The following is a 21,669-nucleotide window of genomic DNA, read 5'->3' as shown; positions in this document are numbered from 1 at the left end:
TTACTGCAGAAAAATCAGGAATGAATTTGAAGACATGGCGATATAAACTGTACACAATGAACACAGACAAAAATAAGTCTGGGGGAAGAAAAGGAACAGAGCATCAGTGAGCTGTGGGCCAGCGTCGAGTGGCCTAATATATATGTAACTGGAGCCCTGATGGAAAGGTGACAGGGGGAGGGGTTTACAGAAAAAAAGTATTTGAAGAAATAAAAGCCCAAAATTTTCCAAATGCAATAAAAACTAGATCCAAGGAGTTCAACCAGCCCCAAGAACAAGAAGCACTACACCAAGGTAACATCATAATCAAATTCATTAAAACAAGTTACAAAGGGAAAATATTAAAAGCAACCAGAGGGGGTGGAAAAACATGACATGTACAAAGAACAAAGGTAATGACAGAACATTTCTTGTCAGAAACAATGTAAGCAAAAAACAAAACAAAACAAAACAAACAAACATACAAACAAAAACCCCAGTGGAGCAACATCTTTAAAGTACTAAAAAATGAAAATAGTCATATATATACTATACTAGAATATAGTTTAAAAATGAAGGCAAAATAAAGAACTTTTCAGTCATTAAAAAGCTGAAAGAATTCATATCCACATTACAAAAAACGTTAAAGGAAATCTTCTAGGCAGAAGGAAAACATTATCAGTTATAAATATGGACCTACCAAAAGGAATAAAGAGCAATTGAAAGGGTAAAAATGTAGGTAAATGTGTAAGATTTTTTTCTTATTATTTCAATCTTTTAAAAAGATAATTGACTGTTTAAACAAAAACAAAATAATGTAGTGTGGGGTTTACAACATATGTGGAAGTAAAATGCATGACAACAATAGGACAAAGTGCCAATTTGCTTGGAGGGGAGGCAAAGGGGGGTGGTCCAGGAGCTCTGTCTGTGACTGACTGATTTGTTAAACTTAGTAGAAGTATTAGAAAACCTGCCTGGCCTAGAGGCTGAGTCAAGCTCTCCATTGGTAAGTACAAAGCCAATACTTTCTTTCCTAAAGAAAAGGAAAAGGAAAAGGAAAGAAGGTGTAGACTGATTTGTACAGGCATTTGGTATGGATTTCCTCAGCAGTGAGGTAGGTCAGTGTTTGAGTGTCCCTTGGAGTGAAGGTCCCCTTTACTCGGTCCCCAGGCCACCAGGACAGCAGGCCCTGCAGGTAGGCCTGGCTGAGTGTAGGCTGAGATTGGGGAACAGGCATTCAGGAAGGTTCCTTTTTAGGGTACACGGCAAGGAACAGACCAGCAAGTTGTCCTTCCTCAAGCTAGGAGGACCTGGCTATGTCAATACTCAGATGGCAAAGCCCCACCTGGCTTAGTGGTGCTGCCACCCCAGGTGAAGCTAGTGGGCAGTGAGCCACCCTCTACAGAGGCCTGGCTGCACTTCCCTAGGTCTTCTTATTTGATCCCCAATATGAGAACCCAAAGAAAATGATACATATCTTTCTAATCACAGGAAAGCAAAGATATTTCTAAATATAGGACCAAAGCCAGGAATAAGGACTTACTTTGTGCCAACATTATATCAAACAACTGATTTGCCTAATATTTTCACTGATTTCACCAATCATTTTGACATTGTGCAGATACAGAACTTGAAATAATTTCTTCCTTCAAAAATTGAGGCTGCAGTATTTGGCCTTAAAGATGCCAAGCATAGAAATTCTAAAAGATGGGTTCTCATGATAAAATACAACTGAGAGAGGAACTAATTATGGTCTGGAGCTTCATTAGCTATAAAAACCCATAGAAAGTTGTCTGGCTCCTAGTGCTTTTGTGTTCTGTTCTAATATATGATTTTGCTTCTAATACTGTTTGGAATGTTGCAGAGCAATTGAATTATTTATTAAAACTCATAAACATAAATTCATTTCTTACTCTATACACTTATACTGGAAATTAGTAATATTTTGTCCTAAAATGATGATTCCCTTAAAGGTCAGTACGTGGTTTTTAATTTTATTTAATTAATTAATTCATTCATTTATGGCTGCATTGGGTCTTCATTGCTGTGCGCAGGCTTTCTCTAGTTGCAGGGAGTGGGGGCTACTCTTTGTTGCAGTGCAGGAGCTTCTCATTGCAGTGGCTTCTCTTGTTGTGGAGCACGGGCTCTAGGTGCGTGGGCTCCGTAGTTGTGGCTCACGGGCTCTATAGCGCAGGCTTAGTAGTTGTGGCACACAGGCTTAGTTGCTCCGCGGCATGTGGGATGTTCCCTGACCAGACTCGAACCCGTGTCCCCTGCATTGGCAGGCAGATTCTTAACGACTGCGCCAACAGGGAAGCCCCAGCACGTGGTTTTTATTTGGAGAGATATTAGGCTGATAACAGTCTTTTTTTTTTTTTCCTGTTGGTCTCCAACAAATTTTATCACTCTTTTCTTTTTCTTATTAGTTATTTATCTTATACATATCAGTGTATACATGTCAATCCCAATCTCCCAATTCATCACACCACCTCCATCCCCCACCCGCCACTTTCCCCCCATGGTGTCCATATGTTTGTTCTCTACATCTGTGTCTCATTTTTGCCCTGCAAACCGGTTCATCTGTACCATTTTTCTAGGTTCCACATACATGCGTTAATATACAATATTTGTTTTTCTCTTTCTGACTTCACTCTGTATGCCAGTCTCTAGATCCATCCACGTCTCTACAAATGACCCAATTTTGTTCCTTTTTATGGCTGAGTAATATTCCATTGTATATATGTGCCACATCTTCTTTATCCATTTGTCTGTCGATGAACATTTAGGCTGCTTCCATGACCTGGCTATTGTAAATAGTGCTGCAATGAACATTGGGGTGCATGTGACTTTTTGAATTATGGTTTTCTCTGGGTATATGCCCAGTAGTGGGATTGCTGTGTCATATGGTAATTCTATTTTCAGTTTTTTAAGGAACCCCATACTGTTCGCCATAGTGGCTGTATCAATTTACATTCCCACCAACAGTGCAAGAGGGTTCCCTTTTCTCTACACCCTCTCCAGCATTTGTTGTTTGTAGATTTTCTGATGATGCCCATTCTAACTGGTATGAGGTGATAACTCATTGTAGTTTTGATTTGCGTTTCTCTAATGTTTAGTGATGTTGAGCATCCTTTCATGTGTTTGTTGGCAATCTGTATATCTTCTTTGGAGAAATGTCTATTTAGGTCTTCTGCCCATTTTTGGATTGGGTTGTTTGTTTTTTTAATATTGAGCTGCATGAGCTATTCATATATTTTGGAGATTAATCCTTTGTCCATTGATTTGTTTGCAAATATTTTCTCCCATTCTGAGGGTTGTCTTTTCATCTTGTTTGTAGTTTCCTTTGCTGTGCAAAAGCTTTTAAGTTTCATTAGGTCCCATTTGTTTATTTTTGTTTTTATTTCCATTACTCTAGAAGGTGGATCAAAAAAGATCTTGCTGTGACTTATGTCAAAGAGTGTTCTTCCTATGTTTTCCTCTAAGAGTTTTATAGTTTCCGGTCTTGCATTTAGGTCTCTAATCCGTTTTGAGTTTATTTCTGTGTATGGTGTTAGGGAGTGTTCTAATTTCATTCTTTTACATGTAGCTGTCCAGTTTTCCCAGCACCACTTATTGAAGAGACTGTCTTTTCTCCATTGTATATCCTTGCCTCCTTTGTCATAGATTAGTTGACCATAGGTGCGTGGGTTTGTCTCTGGGCTTTCTATCCTGTTCCATTGATCTGTATTTCTGTTTTTGTGCCAGTACCATATTGTCTTGATTACTGTAGCTTTGTAATATAGTCTAAAGTCAGGGAGTCTGATTCCTCCAGCTCCTTTTTTTTCCCTCAAGACCACTTTGGCTATTCAGGGTCTTTTGTGTCTCCATACAAATTTTAAGATTTTTTTGTTCCAGCTCTGTAAAAAATGCCACTGGTAATTTGATAGGGATTGCATTGAATCTGTAGATTGCTTTGTGTAGTATAGTCATTTTCACAGTATTCATTCTTCCAATCCAAGAACATGGTATATCTCTCCATCTGGTTGTGTCATCTTCGATTTCCTTCATCAGTGTCTTATAGTTTTCTGAGTACAGGTCTTTTACCTCCTTAGGTAGGTTTATTCCTAGGTATTTTATTCTTTTTCTTGCAATGGTGAATGGGATTGCTTCCTTAATTTCTCTTTCTGATCTTCTGTTGTTAGTGTATAGGAATGCAAGAGATTTCTGTGCATTAATTTTGTATCCTGCAACTTTACCAAATTCATTGATAAGCTCTAGTAGTTTTCTGGTGGCATCTTTAGGATTCTCTGTGTATAGTACCATGTCATCTGCAAACAGTGACAGTTTTACTTCTCCTTTTCCAATTTGTATTCCTTTTATTTCTTTTTCTTCTCCGATTACCGTGGCTAGGACTTCCAAAACTATGTTGAATAATAGTGGCGAGAGTGGACATCTTTGTCTTGTTCCTGATCTTAGAGGAAATGCTTTCAGTTTTTCACCATTGAGAGTGATGTTTGCTGTGGGTTGGTCACTTAAGGCTTTTACTATGTTGAGGTAGGTTCCCTCTACGCCCACTTTCTGGAGAGTTTTTATCATAAATGGGTGTTGAATTTTGTCAAAAGCTTTTTCTGCATCTATTGAGATGATCATATGGTTTTTCTTCTTCAATTTGTTAATATGGTGTATCACATTGATTGATTTGCATATATTGAAGAATCCTTGCATCCCTGGGATAAATCCCACTTGATCATGGTGTATGAGCCTTTTAATGTGTTGTTGGATTCTGTTTGCTAGTATTTTGTTGTAGACTTTTGCACCTATATTCATGAGTGATATTGGTCTGTAATTTTCTTTTTTTGTAGTATCTTTGTCTGGTTTTGGTATCAGGCTGATGGTGGCCTCATAGAATGAGTTTGGGAGTGTTCCTTCCTCTGCAATTGTTTGGAAGAGTTTGAGAAGGATAGGTGATAGCTCTTCTCTAAATGTTTGATAGAATTCACCTGTGAAGCCATCTGGTCCTGGACTTTTGTTTGTTGAAAGACTTTTAATCACAGTTTCAATTTCATTACTTGTGATTGGTCTGTTCATATTTTCTATTTCTTCCTGGTTCAGTCTTGGAAGGTTATACCTTTCTAAGAATTTGTCCATTTCTTCCAGGTTGTCCATTTTATTGGCATAGGGTTGCTTGTAGTAGTCTCTTAGAATGCTTTGTATTTCTGCGGTGTCTGTTGTAACTTCTCCTTTTTCATTTCTAATTTTATTGACTTGAGTCCTCTCCCTCTTTTTCTGGATGAGTCTGGCTAATGGTTTATCAATTTTGTTTATCTTCTCAAAGAACCAGCTTTTAGTTTCATTGATCTTTGCTATTGTTTTCTTTGTTTCTATTTCATTTATTTCTGCTCTGATATTTATGATTTCTTTCCTTGTACTAACTTTGGGTTTTGTTTGTTCTTCTTTCTCTAGTTCCTTTAGGTGTCAGGTTAGATTGTTTATTTGAGATTTTTCTTGTTTCTTGAGGTAGGATTGTATTGATATAAACTTCCCTCTTAGAAACGCTTTTGCTGCATCCCATAGGTTTTGGATAGTAGTATTTTCATTGTAATTTGTCTCTAAGTATTTTTTGATTTCCCCTTTGATTTCTTCAGTGATCTCTTGGTTATTTAGTAAAGTATTGTTTAGCCTCCATGTGTTTGTGTTTTTTACGTTTTTTTCCCTGTAATTGATTTCTAATCTCGTAGCTTTGTGGTCGGAAAAGATGCTTGATAGGATTTCAATTTTCTTAAATTTACCGAAGCTTGATTTGTGACCCAAGATGTGATCTATCCTGGAGAATGTTCTGTGTGCGCTTGAGAAGAAAGTGTAATCTGCTATTTTGGATGGAATGTCCTATAAATATCCATTAAATCTATCTGGTCTATTATGTCATTTAAAGCTTGTGTTTCCTTATTAATTTTCTGTCTGGATGATCTGTCCATTGGTGTAAGTGGGTGTTAAAGTCCCCTACTATTATTGTGTTACTGTCAATTTCCTCTTTTATAGCTGTTAGCAGTTGCCTTATGTACTGAGGAGCTCCTATGTTGGGTGCATATATATTTATAATTGTTATATCTTCTTCTTGGATTGATCCCTTGATCATTATGTAGTGTCCTTCCTTGTCTCTTGTAACATTCTTTACTTTAAAGTCTATTTTATCTGATATGAGTATTGCTACTCCAGCTTTCTTTTGATTTCCATTTTCATGGAATATCTTTTTCCATCCCCTCACTTTCAGTCTGTATGTGTCCCTAGGTCTGAAATGGGTCTCTTGTAGACAGCATATATATGGGTCTTGTTTTTGTATCCATTCAGCTAGCCTGTGTCTTTTGGTTGGAACATTTAATCCATTCACGATTAAGGTAATTATTGATATGTATGTTCCTATTCCCATTTTCTTAATTGTTATGGGTTTGTTTTTGTAGGTCCTTTTCTTCTCTTGTGTTTCCCACTTAGAGAAGTTCCTCCAGCATTTGTTGTAGAGCTGGTTTGGTGGTGCTGAATTCTTTTAGCTTTTGCTTGTCCGTAAAGCTTTTGATTTCTCCGTCAAATCTGAATGAGATCCTTGCCGGGTAGAGTAATCTTGGTTGTAGGTTCTTCCCTTTCATCACTTTAAATATATCATGCCAGTCCCTTCTGGCTTGTAGAGTTTCTGCTGAGAAATCATCTGTTAACCGTATGGGAGTTCCCTTGTATATTATCTGTCGTTTTTCCCTTGTTGCTTTCAATAATTATTCTTCGTGTTTAATTTTTGTCAATTTGATTACTATGTGTCTTGGCATGTTTCTCCTTGGGTTTATCCTGTCTGGGACTCTCTGCGCTTCCTGGACTTCGGTGGCTATTTCCTTTCCCATGTTAGGGAAATTTTTGACTATAATCTCTTCAAATATTTTCTCGGGTGCTTTCTCTCTCTCTTCTCCTTCTGGGACCCCTATAATGCAAATGTTGTTGCATTTAATGTTGTCCCAGAGGTCTCTTAGGCTGTCTTCATTTCTTTTCATTATTTTTTCTTTATTCTGTTCTGTGGCAGTGAATTCCACCATTCTGTCTTCCAGGTCACTTATCCGTTCTTCTGCCTCAGTTATTCTGCTGTTGATTCCTTCTAGTGTATTTCTCATTTCAGTTATTGTATTGATCATCTCTGTTTGTTTGTTCTTTAATTCTTCTAGGTCTTTGTTAAACATTTCTTGCATCTTTTCGATCTTTGCCTCCATTCTTTTTCCGAGGTCCTGGATCATGTTCGCTATCATTATTCTGAATTCTTTTTCTGGAAGGTTGCCTATCTCCACTTCATTTAGTTGTTTTTCTGGGGTTTTATCTTGTTCCTTCATCTGGTACAAAGTCCTCTGCCTTTTCATTTTGTCTGTCTTTCTGTGAATGTGGTTTTCCTTCCACAGGCTGCAGAATTGTAGTTCTTCTTGCTTCTGCTGTCTGTCGTCTGGTGGCTGAGGCTATCTAAGAGGCTTGTGCAAGTTTCCTGATGGGAGGGACTGGTGGTGGGTAGAGCTGGGTGTTGCTCTGGTGGCCAGAGCTCAGTAAAACTTTAATCTGCTTGTGTGCTGATGGGTGGGGCTGGGTTCCCTCCCTGTTGGTTGTTTGGCCTGAGGGGACCCAACACTGGAGCCTACCCTGACTCTTTGGTGGGGCTAATGGCAGACTCTGGGAGGGCTCTCGTCAAGGAGTACTTCCCAGAACTTCTGCTGCCAGTGTCCTTGTCCTCATGGTGAGACACAGCCACCCCTGCCTCTGCAGGAGACCCTCCAACACTAGCAGGTAGGTGTGGCTCAGTCTCCTCTGGGGTCACTGCTCCTTCCCCTGGGTCCTGATGCGCACACTACTTTGTGTGTGCCCTCCAAGAGTGGAGTTTCTGTTTCCCCCATCCTGTCAAAGTCCTGCAGTCAAATCCCGCTAGCCTTCAAAGTCTGATTCTCTGGGAATTCCTCCTCCTGTTGCCGAACCCCCAGGTTGGGAAGCCTGATGTGGGGCTCAGAACCTTCACTCCAGTGGGTGGACTTCTGTGGTATAAGTGTTCTCCAGTTTGTAAGTCACCCACGCAGCAGTTATGGGATTTCATTTTATTGTGATTGCACCCCTCCTACCATCTCATTGCAGCTTCTCCTTTGTCTTTGGATGTGGGGTACCTTTTCTGGTGAGTTACAGTGTCTTCCTGTTGATGATTGTTCAGCAGTTAGTTGTGATTCTGGTAGTCTCACAAGAGGGAGTGAGCACACGTCCTTCTACTCTGCCATCTTGAACCAGTCTGATAACAGTCTTAATTTGACTTGAGTACAATGAAAATCTTTTTAATGAAGATGGAAAAGCTGGATATATTATACTCTACAACCTGTTATTAACCTTCCAAATAAGTGAAAAATTCCTAGGTAGAAAATTAAGATTAGCATCAATTATATTACTTTGTGAGGCATGTTTTTTTTTGGAAGGATTATTTATTTATTTATTTATTTATTTATTTATGACTGTGTTGGGTCTTCGTTTCTGTGCAAGGGCTTTCTCTAGTTGCGGCAAGCAGGGGCCACTCTTCATCACGGTGCGTGGGCCTCTCACTATCGCGGCCTCTCTTGTTGCGGAGCAGAGGCTCCAGAGGCGTAGGCTCAGTAATTGTGGCTCACGGGCCCAGTCGTTCCACGGCATGTGGGATCTTCCCAGACCAGGGCTCGAACCCATGTCCCCTGCATTGGCAGGCAGATTCTCAACCACTGCGCCACCAGGGAAGCCCTCTGATCCATCTTAAATTAATTTTTGAATATCATGTGAGATAGAGATCCAACTTCATGTGGATTTTGCATGTAGATTTTGCATGTGGATTTCTATTCCATTTTCTAGGCATTTTTCCTTCTATTTTAAAATATGGAGAGGATTGATAAAGGAGCTGATATAATTCTAAAGAAATGTATTAACAATAAACTGAGAACTCAAAATTTCTGATTTCTAGGTTTATGTCCAAGTTACAGTGGTTTTCATCTAAAGGAAACCACCAGATTTTCTGCTTAACTTTGAAATCATTTGTGCATCATAAAGTTGTAAATAAAACTCTCTGAAACAGCAGCTGTGTATAGGTTTTGGTAGTTTCTTTTTTTTTTATAAATTTATTTTATTTATTTATTTTTGGCTGCATTGGGTCTTCGTTGCTGCACGCACGCTTTCTCTTGTTGTGGCGAGCTGGGGCTACTCTTCATTGCAGTGCGCAGGCTTCTCATTGCACTGGTTTCTCTTGTTGTGGAGCACGGGCTCTAGGCGCACGGGCTTCAGTAGTTGTAGCACGTGGGCTCAGTAGTTGTGGCTCGTGGGCTCTAGAGAGCAGGCTCAGTAGTTGTGGTGCACGGTCTTAGCTGCTCCGCGGCATGTGGGATCTTCCTGGACCAAGGCTTGAACCTGTGTCCCCTGCATTGGCAGGCAGATTCTTAACCACTGTGCCACCAGGAAAGCCCTTGGTAGTTTCTTATAGGGCATTTTCAAAGATCAAACTGCTTGTTGATTTTGAATTCTTCAGTTGGTAACTGGTATTCTGAAGCAAGGATAGTTTTTAACCAATAGTGAACAGTGTATTTTATTACCTTATTTTAGCATTACTCTCTCTCCATCATTTTACAGCAATGATTAGACAGCCAATAATTTTAGCTTTACTCTCTTATTTCTTGGCATTTATTGACTTGGCTTTAGTCAATTGTAGTTGTTAAATTTAAATTCTGTTCTCCTATCACCTATAATGTTCCCTTGCCTATTTGTAATGAGAAGTATGGAGCTATTTTATTCAGAAATGGTCAATGAAATTACTCATCCTGGCAGACAAAAATAACTCAAATGAGTAAAGTTTGGCTGCATCTACCTCATTTTTGAAATTTGTGCAATTTCCAACTTAGCATTCCTGATCAAGGAAATACTGACTGCCTTTGAAAATGTTATGGGAAAAAAAAGCAGATATAGCAATGCACCTATATTCCTCAAAGACATTCAGACCTAAGGCCATTCTCCAACCTGGCTTCTGTGGAACTGCCATTCTAACAAGCAGATGCTGTAAGCAAGAATGTGAATTATTAATGCAACATAGCATTGTCACCAACAGACCACAAAATCTATTTTAAAAATTCTTTTACTTACATAGTACAGATTCTGCTCTGGCACTGTGTGCTCTAAAAGCTGCAGGTACATTTTAGAAAACAGTGATGAAGGCATTACTGCTCTGTCCATTTGTTCATAGTATATATCATTATTCAAGAAATTTAAGAACCATAATGATGGAAAATCACACAGAAAGAAAAGAAAAGGAACATGGACTCTGTCAGAAACAAGGGCTACATTTTTATTCAAGAGGTCCCTAATGATGGAAAATCACAGTGAAAGGCAGAGGCGAAACCAGGATTCCATAAAGGACCTGACACACACCAGTAGTACAAGTAGGAGAACAGTCATAGCAGAGGCGTAAAAATAAAGAAAAACAAAATTAACAAGAGACAAGCTGTACTGGGGCTGATGTACCAAACAGCAACAAATCACAGCAAATTCTGAAGATTAATTTCAGAATCTTCTGAAATAAGCAAGGAGACAGACAGCATCAATATTAATGAAGCTGAACTAGAACTCCAAAAGAGCCACAGCATAAAATGGCACATGAATGTTTTGTTTTTAAATGGATTGTAGATTGGATCACAGGACCATCAGGAAACTGAAGGGACATTCACAAGAACATCATAACAGGGCCAGCTGTGTGATAAGCAATTACAACATCAGTGCTAAAATCTCCAATGTAAAAGAAAAACATCGGTGGTGAAATAAAAGAAAATGTCAACAGTCTGCAGATGAGGTAAAAGAAAGTGAAGAATAGATTTTATTGAGACTCAATAGCCTGCACTGTGTCAATATCGAATGTCTTTGATAAAACAGACAATAGACTTTCAAAGAAAGATCAGAATTTGATTCTGTCTTGTAATATACTCAATTTCCCTTCAAATTGTTAGCTAAGGCAGCCCTGGAATCAGCCCAATGCTTCCACTGCTTAAACCACTTGCTGGTTGTAAATTAAATGCTTTTGGAAGCTGTATAACTTTGACAGGCTTCTAGAGTTCTGCAGAGGTCTCATGCATCCCTGTAGATCAAATTTTAAAATAAATAGTTTAAGTGTGTTAATAGCGCTGGTTACTTAAAGGAATGTTAGAATCCACATTTTTATAAAATGAAGGATTTGTTATTAAAAGGCAAGTTGTCAATTATCATATCCCTGTTGGTTTTATGGAGTGCTGTCCTCCAGATGGACAGGTCCACGGGCTATGTCTCAGCGTAGTTGTGGCAATTCTGCTTGGCATTTCCATTGCTATGTGGTACCACAGAGGGAGAAAATAACACCCACTTCAAGCTTTTTCTCTCTTCCTATAGCTCTATAACATTTATGATTGCAGGTTGTTGAGCTATTTTAACCACTAGCTGAGCCAAAGCTTGTTTGCAGGGGAAGAGAGTATAGGGGGGGTTCACTTCCCATCCACAATTAGAAAAGCAAGTCATGTCTGGCATAAAACTGCCTCTGTAGGGTTGGGTTCTTTGCCAGTCTCCCCCTAAAAAATGGGTGGGAAGCTGTGGGCATTTCTGGGGAAGTTAAACCAAGGCGCCCTTTCACACAGATCTGCTCTCTGTACTACCATAAAGAAATATTAGCACTGTAGTAATTTAAAGACATGTCCACAGATTCTTTGGTATTCTTCCCTTCAAGAGCTGGCGCTTAATTCTCCTCTCCTTGATACTAGGCTGGACTTAGTGACAAATAGAATATGATGAAAATAATGGGGCATGATGTTGGGGACTAGGTCATAAAAGGCATTAAGTTTTCCTCCTTGCTCTCTCTTGAATCATTCACTCAGGGGAAAGCACGGGCCATCTCATGAGGTAATCTCAAGAGGGCATTCAAACAATCCTATGGAGAGGCCCATTGGTTGAGAAACTGAGCTTTCCAAACAGCAGCCAACAGGAATAAAAAGAGGTCACTATCGAGAACCATGAGGGTGAGCCATCCTCTTGTCCCAGTCGGCCTTCAGATGCCTGTTGCCAGGGCCGTCTTGAATGCAATTCTGTCTTGAATGCAACCTCGTGAGAGTCCCTGAGCCAGACTCCCTCAGCTAAACCTCTTCCAAATTCCTGACCCACAGAAACTGTGAGGCAATAAATGTTCATTGTTTAAGCTGCTAAATTTGGCAGTGATTTTTCTTTGGCCATGTCATGTGGCTTGTGGGATCTCAGCTCCCCGACCAGGGATTGAACCTGGGTCATGGCAGTGAAAGTCTGGAATCCTAACCACTAGGCCACCAGGGAACTCCCTGGGGGTGATTTTCTATGTGGCAATAGATAATTAATACAAGCCCCTGCCATTTACTTATGGTAATTATGTGCCAGGCTCTTTTTGCCAGACAAAACTTCTTGTAAGATAATGAGCTTCTCTAAAGAGGTCTAAGATTGCTAATTTCCATACGGGTATGAATCAGCCTATTAAAAATGCTATTTTCTGTGGCTCATTCCCTAACATGGACCTATGAATCTGTATTTTAGCCAGCTTCCCAGGTGATTCTGATGCAGTTGGCTAGAGCATACTATTTGAGAAATATTGCTTCAAGCTTTTATCCTTTTCCTTCAGAAAATGCACATCTTTTAAATAAGACCCTCTGGGCATGTTGCTCCTTTTAAAAAATTATTACATTATTATTTAAAAAATACTACCTAAAGACTGTAGTGGAGTTTCTGGAAAGAGAAGGAGATGGCGTACCCTGATGAGAAGGTATTTTTGGAGACCAACAATTCCCCAAACCAGACCCTTTAAAAGATTTGTTTGGGTGGAATACTTGTACTCCCCAAGGAATTTTGGGGTTGCATTTATTTATTCTATAGGCAAAAACCTAGGCCTCATTTTGCTCACAAGTTTATCTAATTTTTAGGAGGTAAAGACAGAACCATCTCAGAGGAGCGGAGAGTTGCCAACATGGTAGATCTGAGGGTCCCCAAAGGCCTTTCCCTAATTGAAATCTCCTTTAGTCTCATAGGATAAGATAGAGTCATTCTCTTATCTCAACCATCTCTTTTTAAACATAAGTACTTTGGGGATAGGTAACATTCTTAACCATCAGTCCCTCAAAAAGAGTGACTGCATCAAACCTTTTATTTATTTTTTCCTGTCAGTCTTAGAAAGGAGTAAGGGAGTGGAGAGAAAAAAGGTCTATTTCATGGGGCTTCCCTGGTGGTGCAGTGGTTAAGAACTCGCCTGCCAATGCAGGGGACACGGGTTTGAGCCCTGGTCCAGGAAGATCCCACATGCTGTGGAGCAACTAAGCCTGCAAGCCACAACTACTGAAGCCTGTGCGCCTAGAGCCCGTCCTCCACAACAAGAGAAGCCACTGCAATGAGAAGCTTGTGCATGGCAACAAAGACCCAATGCAGCCAAAAATAAATAATAAATTAATTTTTTTAAAAAAGGTCTATTTCATGGAATCTATGGTGCTATCGGTCATAAGGGGCACCTATATTTGGTGTATTTAAAAAAAATATTTCCAATTATAATTGGAAGATGTCTTCAACTGTAAGATACCCTTTGATGTCTGAGCTATTAAAATGTGAAAAAATATGCATCTTAGAATAGATGAAATAAGAGTAATTTTATGGCTGACATCAGTGGTTATAAACCACTTATCACTGGTAGAGGAGAGTCTAGATAATGAAACTGTTTCTCACCTTTGAGTTTCAAAGTGCTAAAGATTTGATAGAAAGTAATACTGAAATTTTAAACTACTAATGGAATTATTATATTGGTTTGTGCTTAAAATCATAGGAACAAAAATGATTCCTAATACTTAATTCTTATGATCTTACAACGTAACTGGAAATCATCAGAAAAATCACAGTGCTTATATACATACAATTTTTTTTCCTTTCTTTTTTTTTTTTTTTTAAAGAAATTCACGTTCTTTTATTTATTTATTTATGACTGTGCTGAGTCTTCGTTTCTGTGTGAGGGCTTTCTCTAGCTGCGGCAAGTGGGGACCACTCTTCACCGCGGTGCGCGGGCCCCCCACCATCGCGGCCTCTCCCGTTGCGGAGCACAGGCTCCAGACGCGCAGGCTCAGTAATTGTGGCTCACGGGCCCAGCTGCTCCGCAGCATGTGGGATCCTCCCAGACCAGGGCTCGAACCCGTGTCCCCCGAACTGGCAGGCAGACTCTCAACCACTGCGCCACCAGGGAAGCCCAATTTTTTTTCTTAAAAGATGAGTTTTTCATTCATTTATTCATTGTCTCTGACATCACTGGGTCCTCAGTGGCGCTAGCAAGGGTTTGGAAAGGGTTTGGCAAAGTTTTGGGGGGTGATTGTTGAGGGGAGGGTAGAAAAGGAATAATTTTGTAGCCTAAAGATATAGTTATCATTAATGGGAGATGATCTAGAATATGATTCTTTTTTTTTTTTAGATGCTGATTTTGATTTATTTATTTATTTATTTATTTATTTTGGACTGTGTTGGGTCTTCGTTTCTGTGCGAGGGCTTTCTCTAGTTATGGCAAGCGGGGGCCACTCGTCATCTCGGTGCGCGGGCCTCTCACTATCGTGGCCTCTCACTATCGTGGCCTCTCGTGGCGGAGCACAGGCTCCAGACGCGCAGGCTCAGTAGTTGTGGCTCACGGGCCTAGTTGCTCCGCGGCATGTGGGATCTTCCCAGACCGGGGCTCGAACCTGTGTCCCCTGCATTAGCAGGCAGATTCTCAACCACTGTGCCACCAGGGAAGCCCTAGAATATGATTCTTTACTAGGGTCCTCCTACTACACCTTCCTGTTCTCCTTTCTTACTGCTCCACCTCTCACTCTCAGAGGAGGTGGGTGCCATCACACCCAACTCCCTCAATGTCTTGGCAACACCCCTTCAGCCTACACTGTAACCTTTATTCCTCCAGTTTCAGAGGAAGAGGCATATATACCCTGCTCCCGTGTAAGGCCAACCCTCGGTCTGTGCCCTGGACTCTATTCTCTTCTGATTTTTCAAAGAATTCACTTATACTATGACTGCTTTTTCCTGTTCTCAACTTTAACCAACACACCTCTACTGGCTCCTTCCCATCCATCCACATTTAAGCATCCTCAAGGGACACACTGTAAAAGTTCTTTGAAATAAATACAAAGCAGTGAGTACAAACAAGTTGAGTGAAATTATAAAACCCAGGCAGAGCTTAGATGAAAGATCCTGACTCCTTCAACTGCAGAAAGCATCTTCCCAGAGAGCCTCTGTGCCCCATATGCTAACTATTCATTCCTTCAAAACAAATATTTGTTAAGCACCTTCCAGGATCGTGGCAGAAAGCTGGAAATGTTTTCATTCACCAGAAAAATAGAACTTGGCTCCAAAATTGCAACTTGAATATATATATTTTTCATGGGTTTCCTAATTAGAAAGTTAGAGCGAGAAGCATGTTTTCTTTGTAGCTGGGAAGGAATAACCATAAATAAGGACTGAAATGCTTAGCTATTTGGATGAAGCCTTTCTACAAAGACTACTTATTCTACTCCTAGTCAATAAGAAACAGAACTGGAAGTATGGTAAGTTTTACAGATTCTTTACATTAAAACATTTGTATACTCAAAACAGACAGCCATATTCTAGTATATGCAAATATTCAATAGTTAAAGATGAATTAATACAGTCCAAAGACCCAATTTCTTAAGAAAAGAACATTTACAATAGCATTGAAAATATGAAATAATTTTCTGATTAAAGATGCACAGGACCTGTACACTAAAAACTACATAACTTTGCTGAGAGAAATGAAAGAAGGCTTAAATAAAAGGAGAGCTATATTTTGTTCATGGGGTTGAAGACTCAATATTGTTAAGACATCTGTTCTCCCCAAATTGATCTATACATTCAATGCAATCCCAGTAAAAAACTCAGCAGGCTGTTTTATAGAAATTGACAAACTGATTCTAAAATTCATATGGAAATGCAAAGGATTTAACATAACCAAAAGAACTGAAAAAGAAGAACAAAGTTGGAGAACTAACTCTATCTGGTTGTTTTTTAAAAAATTTATTTATTTTATTTATTGTTTATTTTTGGCTGCATTCCTGTGCGAGGGCTTTCTCTAGCTGCGGTGAGTGAGGGGGGGCTACTCTTTGTTGTGGTGCACGTGCTTCTCATTGCGGTGGCTTCTCTTGTTGCGGGGCACGGGGTGTAGGCGCGTGGGCGTCAGTAGTTGCAGCACGTGGGCTCAGTAGTTGTGGCTCTCGGGCTCTAGAGCGCAGGCTCAGTAGTTGTGGCACATGGGCTTAGTTGCTCTGCGGCATGTGGGATCTTCCCAGACCAGGGCTCGAACCCGTGTCCCCTGCATTGGCAGGTGGGTTCTTAACCACTGCTCCACCAGGGAGGTCCCCTCTATCTGGTTTTAAGACTTTGTAAAGCTTCAGTAACCAAGACAGTGAGGTATATTGCCACAAAGATAGACAAACAGATCAATGAAAAAGAATAGAGAGTCCAGAAATAGGCCACATGTATATGAACAAATGATATTTTGACAAAGGTATAGAGGTAATTCAGTGAAAAAAGGATAATCTTTCCAAAAAATGGTGTTGGGATGTTTGGATATCCACATGCATGACAGTGAATGGATATATACATATGTCAAAGCTTGTCAAGTTGTACACTTTAAGTATACATAATTCATTGTATGTCATTTATACCTCAATCTAGCTGTTTAAAAAACATTAAGATTTATTTCTGAAAAGCCAATGTATAATTTTTCAGATGATGTTGTTAGATGTCTCCCAAATCATAAGTGGAATACCATCTGGGTTAGGATCTCCTATGGATAGATAAACACAACAAGAGAGCAACCCTGTGCTCTGGTAAATTCACACCAGGCTAAGTTAAGATACTGCCATTGGATTATTTTTCTTTAAACTTAAAAAGTTTCTCACTATATTGGATTAGAATTGGTGATCAGAACCAACTGTCATTTTTGCTAAAAGAATAGATTTTTTTTTCTCTTATCAGTGTTTTTAAAGAATAGATTTTTAATTTTGAAATGAGAAAAGTAATTCTTCAAAATAAATTCTAATTTTAGAATGACATAATTCATGCAGGTATCTTTTTCTATCATCCTTGATAATCTGAGTTGGTACTATTACATTAGGCAGGAAATCCTATTAACGTCTAATTATGCTAGGGAAATTAAATGATTCCTAGAATCACCCAGAGTAAAATCTTAAGGGCAACAGTTTAGCTTTTAGTATATTTTGACAACGTAATAGCTATTAAAATAAAAATTGGGCTTGGTTTAGTGGTTAAGATGTTTGTCATTCAAAAGACATGAGCTAAATGTCCATCAAGCAATGCATGGATAAACAAAATATGGTATACATTCAAAGCCATATTATTCAGCCTTAAAAAAGAATGAAATTCTGATACATGCTACAACATGGATGAATTTTGAAAACATGCTAAGTGAAATAAGCCAGACATAAAAGGACAAGTATTATATGATACTACTTACATGAAGTACCTAGAATAGTCAAATTCACAGAGACAAAAAGTAGAACAGTGGTTACTAGGAGATGGGAGGAAGGGGAAATGGGGAGTCGGTGCTAAAAAGTTGCAGTTTGGGAAGATGAAAAAGTCCTAGTGATCAATAGTGGTGATGGTTGCACAACAATGTGAATGTACTTAATGCCACTGAATTGTACACTTAAAATGGTTAAAATGGTAAATTTTAGGTTGTATATATTTTACCCCAATAAAAATAAATTACCTTTTTAAAGCCTGGGCTAAGAACCAGTTCTACCACTTAAAAGTTATGAGATCTTGAGCTATACATGTATAGAAGCCAAAAGTTCCTCCTACGCAAATAGGGATAATAATACCTACCTCATAGCCTACCTTAAAGAGTTTTTGTGAGAATTAAATGAGATAAATTATGTAAAGTATTTAAACAGCTTTTTTGGACAAAGTAAAAGTGAAGAAATGGTATGTATGTATGTGTGTGTGTGTGTGTGTGTGTGTGTATATATATATCTATATATCTATATATATCTATATTTACCTCTCCATCTCTAAGGTCAACAGTTTGTTGAATGAGTGAAGAAAGGAATGAATTGCAGCACACTTTTCCCCAGTGTATTCGAAATGTTAGAACAATGACAATAAAAATGACTATTAATATTTCCATAATGATTTAGAATTCACAGAGAGCTTTCACATACATCACCTCGTCTGAATGTCATAATAACAGAACGAGTAGTGCAGATGTGAGACTGCTGTTCTTAACCACCAGGAACCTACAGCAAGGCAGCAATTAGGGTGCTTAGTATAATGGAAGAGTGAAGAAGCAAAGTTAAACTTTAAACTCAGATTTGGAGCCCAGGGTCTTTTCCACAAACACAGTATAAAATGATCAACAGGATGGGAAAATGTGCAGAACGTAAGATGACGTGAAAAGTTGGTAGGTAGTACCATTGTTTGGTACCTTTGCCCCAGATATCCTTCCTTCCCTCACACCTAAAAATTAGCTACTATGCCTCTGGCAATTAGGGGTTAAAGTGGGACTTCAGTGCACCTGAGATAAGATACCTTTTGATCGTGAGTAAGAGCCAGAAACGGTGGGAAAGAGAGGAATCTGACACTGATAACCTCAGAGCAGGAAGGAGCACTTTCCTACAATTTCATTCCCATCACTGGAAAAAAGCCCTGGGAGCTGTTCCATTTCTTGGCCAATGAGTTCTCCTATTGCTGAAGTCACTGTCTATACAGGATGGAAGATGGATAAGGAAAAGTTGGAAACAGACAAGGAAATAGAGCTACTGCAAACTGGACCAGATTAGATTTTGACTGTGATTTTTTCTAGAAGTTAAGAATAGTGACTTAAGCAATCAGTGAGGAAGGTACCAGCCAAGAAATGGGACTATCTTCGTTTATTGCTGCAGAGCATCTGGCAGCAATGAAAATGAGACTATGGAGTCTTCCATAGTGCATTATACTGTCTGTGGTGACTCTTCCTCCATAATTCCCTGGGCTGTCTTTTTTTGTTTGTTTTTTCAGACTAGATTTTTGGAGGTGTTATCTTCTACCTACAAAATACAATTTCTGCCCTTAAATTCTGCACCTGAAGTGTTTACCACATTTCCATTTCCTTTAAAATGTTAGAACTGAGTCATAATAAAGCTGGATAGTCATACAATAACCCTGAAAAGTGCTTGAAGAAAGCCTTACTGAGATGACTCCAACCTAAAACTATATGGCAAGCACACAGTTCTCCCAGTGCCTTCATCATGATAGAGGTGATCTTCCTGTAGTCTCTTTTGTTGTCTGCCTGCCTAAGATGCTCTTCCTGGCTCTAATGAGTGAGGATATAGACACATGTCATTGCTCCTTTCTCTCTACTCCTTTGACCTCGGATAGCATGCAGCCAGATTCTGTCTCCATCGTTACTGCAGAAAGTGCCATCTTTAAAGGAAGATGCCTTTTGCAGTCTTGTAAGAACTCCAGCTGGTCTGGCAAAGGTTGTAACCTATTTCACATCTTCAAGGATTACTCTTTTTTGGGGGTGTCTTTAAAAAGCAACACTCTACAACTACCTGTTTCCTTACGTAAAATTCCCCCATATCCTTTACCCCCATGCTTTAAAACACACTTTTAGGTGGCATAAATACTACAGGTAAGATCTGAAAAGCTCAATGTTAAAAATTATTAAATGTCATTAATTGTACATGGCAAGAATCTTTAAAATACACGGAAACTTCTTGAACAAGCATCCGTGTGACACAATATACTTTCAGATCACGTCAGGTTGTTGGTCTACTAGAAGATACTGAGAAATTTTCATATGGATGTGAAATTATGATGGTTTCTAAGGCTACTGGTGTCTCTGAAAAGAAATATCTGTTCCTAATATTTCATGTCTAGAGTTTGATCACATGGTAATATAGATGCTACTCTCACTATTAATGCATTAAAGAAGCAACTGAGGCATATAGAACCTTGACAACTGATGAGGGTGACAATGTAATGGAGCCTGTAGGTAGCTCAGGACTCCCTGGAGGAATGGAGCTCAAGGTAGGAGGGGCTGTGTGCTAATAAGAAAAGTGTCTTAGAGAAGAAATGGGATTCACAAAGTTTGAAGGAGGCAGTAGATGGCCTAAACAGTAGGTATTTAGAAGGAGATTCTGGAAGAGTACATAGGAAGTATATTAGTTTGTTTGGGCTGTGATAACAAAGTACCACAGACTGGGTGGCTTAAACAACAGAAATTAATTTCTTCACAGTTCTGGAGGCTAGAAGTCCAAGATTAAGATATCAGCAGGGTTGGTTTTTTTCTGAGGATCTCTCTCCTTGGGTTGTAGGTGGCCATCTTTCTGTGCCTTCGTATGGCCTTCCCTGTTTGTCTGTGTCCTAACCTCTTCTTCTTACATGGACACCAGTCATTTTGGATTAGGGAGCACCCATCTGATCTCAGTTTACCTTAATTACCTCTTTAAAGGCCCTGTCTCCAAAGAGTCAGTTCTGGGGTACTAGAGGTTAGGACTTCAACACATGAATTTGGGAGGAGGGACACATTCATCCCATAACAGAGAGCAATCTAGGCAGGGGCATGACGACATGAAAAGTATATGATGATGACTGGGTGTTTGCTATAGCAGATGTGTAACGTGCTCTTTGGGGAGTGGGGAGAGATGCAGCTGGAGAGGTAGATGGGGCTCACAGGATGAAGGGTCTTGTCTACCAGGCTGTGGAGTTCGGATTTTAGCCTGGAGGCTATGAGAAGCCATGGAAAATTTTATTTTATTTTATTTTTTAAAAATTTATTTATTTATTATTTTTTGGTTGCATTGGGTCTTTGTTGCTGTGCATGGGCTTTCTCTAGTTGCGGGGAGCCGGGGGCTGCTCTTCGTTGTGGTGCACGGGCTTCTCATTGCAGTCGTTTCTCTTGTTGTGGAGCACGGGCTCTAGGTGCATGGGCTTCAGTAGTTGTGGCACACAGGCTCAGTAGTTGTGGCTCGTGGGCTCTAGAGTGCAGGCCCAGTAGTTGTGGCGCATGGGCTTAGCTGCTCCGCGGCATGTGGGATCTTCCTGGACCAGGGCTCGAACCTGTGTCCCCTGCATTGGCAGGCGGATTCTTAACCACTGCGCCACCAGGGAAGCCCGAAAATTTTAGATTATGGAAATGGCACAACCATATTTGTGTTTTTGGAGGCTCTGTCTGCACTGGGGATTGGATTGTAAAGAGGGAAAGTGTTTGAAGGCAAGGAAACTAATTAGGAAGTTAAGGGTGAATCCAGAGAGACGAGGAAGCTGGAAGGAGGTTTTCAGGGTGCTATGTAGAGACTGCAGGGGAGGAGATGGTGTGGAAGAACCTGAAGCTGTTATGAGCAAGTGGACAGGATGAGGTCTTGAAGGCAGACCAAGGGCACAAAAGGCATGGAGAAGGAGGTCAGTGAAGAAAAGAAGAAAGATGTAAGAATGAGGAACGATTCAGAGAGCTTAACAGAGGGAGGGGCATTAAAGGAGTCCCTGCCTGATGCCTCTGTTTTTGCTTTTGTTTCTGCTTCTGTTAAGAGGATGGTGGATAAAGTCTGGGACTTGAGGAGAATAATAAAGATTTGGAGTGACCACTGTGAATAGAAAGGGAATAAAATAATTTCTGAGCTATACTCA

This window comes from Balaenoptera ricei, chromosome 7, assembly GCF_028023285.1.
Source record: "Balaenoptera ricei isolate mBalRic1 chromosome 7, mBalRic1.hap2, whole genome shotgun sequence".
Classification (NCBI taxonomy): domain Eukaryota; kingdom Metazoa; phylum Chordata; class Mammalia; order Artiodactyla; family Balaenopteridae; genus Balaenoptera; species Balaenoptera ricei.
This window is presented reverse-complemented; position numbering follows the sequence as displayed.